Source organism: Lupinus angustifolius, chromosome LG15, assembly GCF_001865875.1.
Source record: "Lupinus angustifolius cultivar Tanjil chromosome LG15, LupAngTanjil_v1.0, whole genome shotgun sequence".
Lineage (NCBI taxonomy): Eukaryota > Viridiplantae > Streptophyta > Magnoliopsida > Fabales > Fabaceae > Lupinus > Lupinus angustifolius.
The window spans coordinates 17873154-17881550 of NC_032023.1; positions in this window are offsets into that span (position 1 = coordinate 17873154).

The window sequence follows — 8397 nt, forward strand, 5'->3', positions numbered from 1 at the left end:
TGGGAGAAATCTGATTTCTAAACCCATTTCCCAAGGAAATCTAGCAAATCCAAGAGGGTGAGTGAATCATGGGTTAAGTGAGTGATTTAGGGGATTTGGTGGTAGTAAATCAAGGTATTAATGAGTGAAATCTATAAGATTTAGTAGGTAGATTTTGTGAAGTGACTCATGCGACGCGACGAATTCGGTGAAACGTGCACGATTAAAACCATGTCCGAGTATTGTCGGCCAATATTTGAGTAGCCAAAAATGATCGCCCGAATTTACTTTACGGTTGGAACTTCGAATTTTGGCATTCCGAGTGAAAATATTTTAGAAAATAGTAATGGACCAACTCATGGTCTATCTTGACTCGAAATGTGATTACGAAGCCAACTGCGCAATTTTTTGAGCGTACCGTGTGAGATTCGGCCCTGACAGCGGTCCGAAACCGACTGTCTCTGAAAATTATGAACATTTACCACCAAATTGGAAACATAATTACAAGACTAAAACTCAACTAGAGTTTCGTCTAATTCTTTACCGAAAAGTCCCAGAAATTCATTTTCAAAAATATAATTAATAAAAATATTAATAAAATATTATAATTCAAAATCGTAAAATTCGCGGTGTTACAAAATTCAATCAAAAAACACAATAAAAAATCAAATAACAAATATAATTTTGGAGGACAATTATTTATTTTTTAGATAATAGAGCAAAATACATTCAAAGACAATCATGCCTAATAATTTGAGTTTCTAAAGTGTAACTACCAATTAATATTCCTCAATTAATACAGTCAAAGACATTAATGAGTAATTATTAATCAATTAACATTCCACCAATTTATTAGCTATAATTATGCAAATTTATATTATATTTTTGTAACTCATCCATAAATTCAAACAAGACAGAATATAAATGGAATTAAATATTAATATTCCATAAATTTATTACTTATATAAATGGAATTAAATATTAACATTTACTATGATTAATTAGATAAAATATACATATTCAACAATTAAACATGCCAAATTATTTATGATTGCGAGTAAACTTCAAGAGAGTTAGTTCGCTTCTATTTTTATCAGTGTTATGAGAACCGGACTGGACTTGACCGTTCGACCAGTCTGACCACTGACTGGACTTAAAAACGACTCTTATTTGTAGTCTTAACCAAATGAAGGTTAAAACGCTTTGAACCAGGGAAATTCTGGTCCGAACCAGGTTCAACCGCATTAACTTGAGAAGTAAATCGGAAGATTCAATTAAAAAATATGAAGATACGTTAATTCAATATAATTATACATAATTATTAATTATATAAGACTTTACATTTACACATAATTATATTTTTCTAGGTAAAAATTATTAATTACGTACAAAATCATATGGTTAGACGATACAGTTTAACTGTTTAAACTGATTAAACTTAATACGGGACTTCTTCCGGTTTAACATCTGGTTCGACTTTTCCAACATTGCTTTTTACGCATACATAACATTATATAATTAGTAGTATCTATTAATTAAAAAATCATCAATAAATTTATAATTTCATTTTTATTTGATTCTATAATAAGATTAGTATAAAAATACATATTATTATTATTATTATTATTATTTGACTCTAAAATAACTATAAACAATATGTTATGATTCATATTATTAATATTTTAATATTGCTATAGTAACATTATATTTTAATATTACATAGGTACCCATATTCCTTTTATTTTTAAATAGTTATCCTCATCTTTTTTTAATTTTATAATTTCATCCTTATGCATTAAAGTAAACCTGTGTGAATAGATTTTTCAACAGTTTGTAAAAATAAAATTGTCAAAATCAATTCAACTAAAAAATAAGATGAAAATTTGAAAAATCCAACAATGTATGAAATAAAGATATTGATTAAGGAAAAACAAATTTATAATTTTGTACTGTTATTGTCCTATAATGGTCAATGATATATTGTGATTTATCCATAATATATGAATCATAATATATATTTATTTATTTGACGAGTATCAAATTAATTAATATATTTGACCATTTAATTTAATTAATAATCTATCTATAATAACATTTTTTAACTAGTCCAGAAAATTTGAACTATTCTATTTCTTTAAGACGTTAAAACTAGAATTATTTAAATATTACTTTATCAATAGAATTGTAAATGTATATTAAGTTTACAATGTTAAAGTAATTGTGTAATGTGCTCAATAAATCACATACATTATATGTTAGTTATTAGTGGCAAAATACACCTAGAAGGGAGATTGAATAGGTGTGTCAGAGCTCAAGTTCCACTTTTTGGGTTTTTACACACTTGCTGAAAAAATGCCCAGTTAATCGATTAAACACTGTTCATAATCGATTAACTAGTAACAGAACCAGAATGATCAGAACAACAACTTGCACAGTTATTAACCAACACACAAACAGATATACAACATATATTTTTATGCAAGATTAACAAGAACATAGCAAGGAACATGCATGCAAAATATTAGCTCCAAAGTGCATTAAAACATCTTGAAATATAAAAGAGAAAAGGATAGAAAAGATTGTACAGAGATTTTTTCCTGGTTCGTTTTGCTGTCCACTGCAAAACTACATCTAGTGCTCCCCTCTGATCTGAGAGATTTTCCTTCTTCACTGTAGAACACAATGTATGTTACATACACGCTTCCAAATTGTTTATGATTTTTTGTTTCATGATTAGTTATTCACTCACTTGTGGATTTCGCATTTTATTTTCTCTATTCGATGATTTTTAATATATATGTTGTTTAACACACTAATTTGGGCTCAATATTTGGACTTTTGGAAATTTTATTTAAACATCATTACCTTATTTTATTGTTTGCTTAGAAATTTGTATTATTTGGGCTCTCAACAACATAATATGATATCTTTGTTCTTTGCTTCTAGATTTTTTGGTATTTCCATATATGGAAAAGAATGATGTCTTTATTTTTATTTGATTTATATTTTATTTAAATTGTTTATGATTTGCAAATTTTAGGCATTCCTCATTATGGAGAAAAATTTGGAGAAATATAACTAATGAATTTTGATTGTGATAACCAATTGATTTGATTTATATTTTGTTTAAATTAGTTATGATTTCCAAATTTTAAGCAATGTTCATTATGAATATAAATTAGTAGAATTATAACATATGATTCAAAACTGATGAATAAATATAATAGTTAGAATTTTTTGTATCAGTTACAGAAATATTATATAAATTTGGGATTAGTTACAAAATGAAAAGAATCAATTAATAACATAAACCAAGACCTATTAGAAAGAACAACTAAATTAAGGAATATATAAAGAATCTTTATAACAATTACAGAATATATAATGTAATTAAGGAGCATATAAATAATTTATAATTATATTTTAAAATTGTAATATTATAATAGTGACAATAGGAAATATATTTTGCTTAAATTATTTATGATTTCCAAATTTTAAGCAATTCCCATTATGAATATAAATTGGTAGAATTATAACATATGATTCGAAACTCATAAAGAAATAGAATAGTTAGAATTTTTTGTATCAGTTACAAAAATAGAATATAAATTTGCAGATCAGTTATAGAATAGTTTGATGGTTAGGATTGGAGCGAAGGAGATTGAAGGTTCAAATATCGCCCACAAAAAATACTAACATCCTACCATTGTCGATAAAAATACGTTGATTTTGTTTCTATTTAAAAATTATATGTTAAAGTTGTTATGAAACTTTGAAAAAATATTTTAGAAATAGTAAATGAAATATGTAATAATTATGCATTTAAATAGATCTTAAAACATTCTCAATTAATATTATTTAATCATTTTTTAAAATTTAAATAGTAGATATCTAATCTTATTATTAATAGAAAGAATGAGCTATTATATTACAATTAATAAGGAAATTTGTTGTTATTCTATATCGCTAAAAATGGTACATATTTAATTTATTTCATAAAAATAACAATTTTTAATACTAATTATTTAAATAAATCTTAAAATGTTATCATTTAATATTATTAAAGCTACATGCATTAATATCAGGAATCAAATTGTATTATTAATAGAATGAACTATGATATTACAATTAATGATTAAATTTGATAATATTTAATTTATTTCATAAAATTGATCATTTTTAATAGTAGTTATAAAGAAAAGTTGATAGTTCTCAATTGCTTCTTTTCCTATAATTAAGGAATTATTGACATTAATTATGATGATTTAGTTTTTATTTCAAAATTATGTATTAAAGTTGTTATGAAACTTTGAAAAAATATTTTAAATATAGTAAATGGAATATGTAGTCATTACACATTTAAATAGATTTTAAAATGTTCTCAATTAATATCATTTAATCATTTTATGTGTCATCTACCGTTCCTTGCAGGTTATTAAAATATTATTATGTAAGAATTGTACGGATGAAAACATATAATCAAGACAATGATACAATTTTAAAATACTATAATAAACTATTAGTAATTGTACATAATTGCTTCAACAAAAAATATAACAACATTGACTTATTTTAGTTAGAGTTATATTATTTATTTATTTTTGCAATTCTTATGACTACGTCATTCCCTATCTAATGACATATACATTAGTTAATTTTGATAATCAAATAGATGTTATAGTTCAAAGTACTTATCCAAGTCTACAAGATCACTAAAAAATGAAAAGTTTTTATAAAGAAGGACAATATTTGAATCAACTATTGAAATAATTGATCAAATAAATGAGTATGTTTTGAGTTTAATGCCAAGTAAAAAAATTTATAATCTAATTCAATAAATTATTAAGTTATTGATGCAAGTACTTTTAAACTTAATAATATTAGGTGATGAAAAAGAACACAACAATTCTGATTCTAGTGATATGTGTAATGCTAATGAGGGCCAAACATTCAACCTATTAACTCATCAATTCTTAAACTCGTTTACAACTTTTTTGGTTTTCTATATCATAAAATTAAGTTCTTCCACACTATGATATTGTATATATTTAAACTTTGTCAAGTTGAACAATGAGGGACATTGAATTTTGAAAGTATATCAATTTCAAAATAAGAAAATTTTAAGTTCTTTATTATACTTAAAGAGACAATCCACATGTAATATGTATGTTCTTAACCATGCGGTAAAAAATACTACCCCGTGCAAATGCACGGGTAACTCACTAGTTTTTACTAAAAATATAACTTAAAATAAGAGAATAAAACATATCAAATGTCTAAAATCTCTTTCCATCATAACATAACATTACATCACAATTATGAATTAACAAAAATAATTCATTGCTTAACAACCTAAGATTCTAACAATCTTGACGGAAAATGTGTTTATATATATATATATATATATATATATATATTTATTTAATCATGTATATATACGATAAATATTTTAGAGAATCAATAATATTTTTGACCAAAAAAATATTATTATTTTCTATATATTTGAATAGAGATACATACAAATATGATTGCGGAGTGAATGATCATGGGATGAGTCGGACCGAATTGTGTTTGGTCTCTACCGGACCCTAAATATTGACTGTGTATAATTTTTGAACTCGGACTTAGCCTTAGACCTGATGAGACCCAATCCTTCAGATCCGATTATAATTGTGTTAGACCGGGTAAGCGGGTAGAGTCGGGTCCTACTCTCTTCTAGTATAACTTACCAGCTTTGCCACTAAAACTGAGAGGGTGACCAAAATTGAAATAACCTACTAATGTAAATATGTAAAGATCATATACTAATAGATCATCATCCTAATTTCTTCAGTTAAAATATAGATCGAATGAAGGTAACAACATTTGATATTTCTTTGCCTTAATTATAGTCACTATTTGATACCAATAATTTCATTAGCTAGGTCTTTGTCAAGTTGACTCGGTTTAGATGCTAAAACATCTATTAATAACTCCCAGAAAGAAAACATTAAACTCTATTTTGACCTATGTTTGTCTATATATTTATAAATATAATGACAGCTTCAAGGACTTGTGGTAGAAGGAAATGAAACCTTGGAAAACGCTGGAGGACCGCCATAGCTATGTGTGCTGTTTCACTTGACCTAGCCTCCTTGACTCTTGTTTTTTGTTTGACTTCGTCAACGTGGAAGGTTGTTTCTTCCAACTTCACGGTTTAGACCTTGAATAGATGTTATTTGTCCCAAAAAAATATATCTCAGACTATGGTCTCATTCAATAAAATTGTAAGTTATATTAAAAAAAATTAAATAGTAGAAAACAAAATTAAAATTATAATCCTTCGCTTTTGTAAGTCAATGATGACAAATATGGGATCCACTTGCTTTCCCTTAAGGCCATGACAACTATAGCAACATGCATGCAGACCCAACCATATTTGGATACAGACTTCAAAATCGTGGCATACAACAAATCACAGATGGATATGCAATTTTGGCATATCTGGCTATGAAGATACTGAGGTGAGAGATAATGCATCAATAAACTTCACCAAAAAAATATTCAATAAATGAAACCCCATCTACCATAATAAATAAAGGGGAAAGGAGTTCTGAAATGAATCATTTCATGTCGAGTGAACATCTATGTTTATGATAGTGGGGCATGTGCCCCACAAAATCATAAAAACTATATTGTATATATATAAAAAAAAATTATTAAAGGAAAATATTATCAAATATGCTAACAGGTTAATAAATTCAAAATGTTTTTGGGTATTAGTTAACCAAGATAATTAATTAAAATAATTACACACTCAAGAGTCAAAATGTAATGATGGTTTAGAGAAAAATCAAAATCAAAAGTAATCGGAAAGCATCATTTTTCCTCACACACTTGTTGGGTTTATTCAAGTGTGAAGTCTCACGTTGGATATGTAGGAAAGAGTAAAAGAGTTTATAAGAAGGAAAGGCTCATGAAACTAATGCCTTAAGGTTTTGGTTCAAGACGTGGTGTCTCACTTGTGACTCTTCACTCTTCCCATACCCATGTAACAATAGAACTCCCTGGTGGTTGGAGGCTCCCCGGTCACAGTCTGGTCCAACAACACTTATGCCACTGCTTAAATCGAAAATTAATTTTTTTTGGAGTTGTTTGAGCCAAGGTTAAAAACAAAGATATGTGGCTATATTCATTATTCAGATCCTGCATATAATCTGAAAGTTTTGTTCAAAAAAAATATTTTTTTCATTATTAATTAGAGAATAACGAGAGACACTTGAGAATAACGATCCCAAGTAGGTAATCAACCTATCCTTTTAAATGGTATTAAAGATATAAGCAACCAAGAATAATGTCCAAGCACAAAAAATTATTCCGAGACATACTTTCTATCACTGTTATGTCTATTATTAACTTTTGAATAAAGAGGAGGAATGTGAAGCAACAAAAAACATGATCGTTGTATATACTTTGTCTTTTCAAAATTATTAACACATTTGTAATCGAATTATATATTCTATCAGAAAAATAATATTCTTAGTTTTTAAATAAATTAAAGTTCAAAAAAGTTGCTGATTCTCATAATCTCATTAATGAATAAAGATCAAATAAGAGGGGACAAAACCCAAGATAAAAAGATAGAATATTTTACAGACATATGCAAACAATTTATAAGTTGTGTATTATGATAAGGACTAAATGGAGAATTACTTTTCACTACGAGTAAAGATACGTTGATGGAAAAAGGTCAGATACAAGAATGCACTTCAAAGTCTATTTTTTATCGGCAAAGTCTATTAAAAATGAATCTAGGCAACAATTTGATATATTTTCATTAATTGAGCAAAATGGTCTCAATAATTTATTATATTCAATTAGAATTGTAATCTTCTCCTGTACTAAATTTTTTAATTCAAAATCCAACCGTTGAAAAATTTGATGCCACTACATGTTATTTAATCAAAATGTGTTTTTGAGAAATGGGGCCAATTAGATGAGCAATTAAAGATAACCAATATATACACTACACCACAACGTCTCTAGCAAGGAATATATTGAAAAGCTTAGAGAAGGTTAATAAAGGCGGCTATGATGCTTTCCTTGAACATATATTGAATTTCTTTAGAACTTTCTCCTTTCTCTTTTCTATTAAATGCATTTTAGGTATGGATATTCCATCATAATGGCAAGGGCTAGATACATCCGTCAAATTTGTTCCATTTTCTTTACAATAGACAATGATATTATATTCTGAAAGAGTCGTAATTCAATACCAAAATCAAAATTAACATCAAGGTTGCTTGGTACATTTATTTCACCAAATATTTTCGTAGTCTATACATTATAGATTATACCCCCTTCTCCAATACCCGGTAAATATAACTAATCTATATAGTAGTAGATCCTAAAAAACGACGTATAAATCACAAATTATTA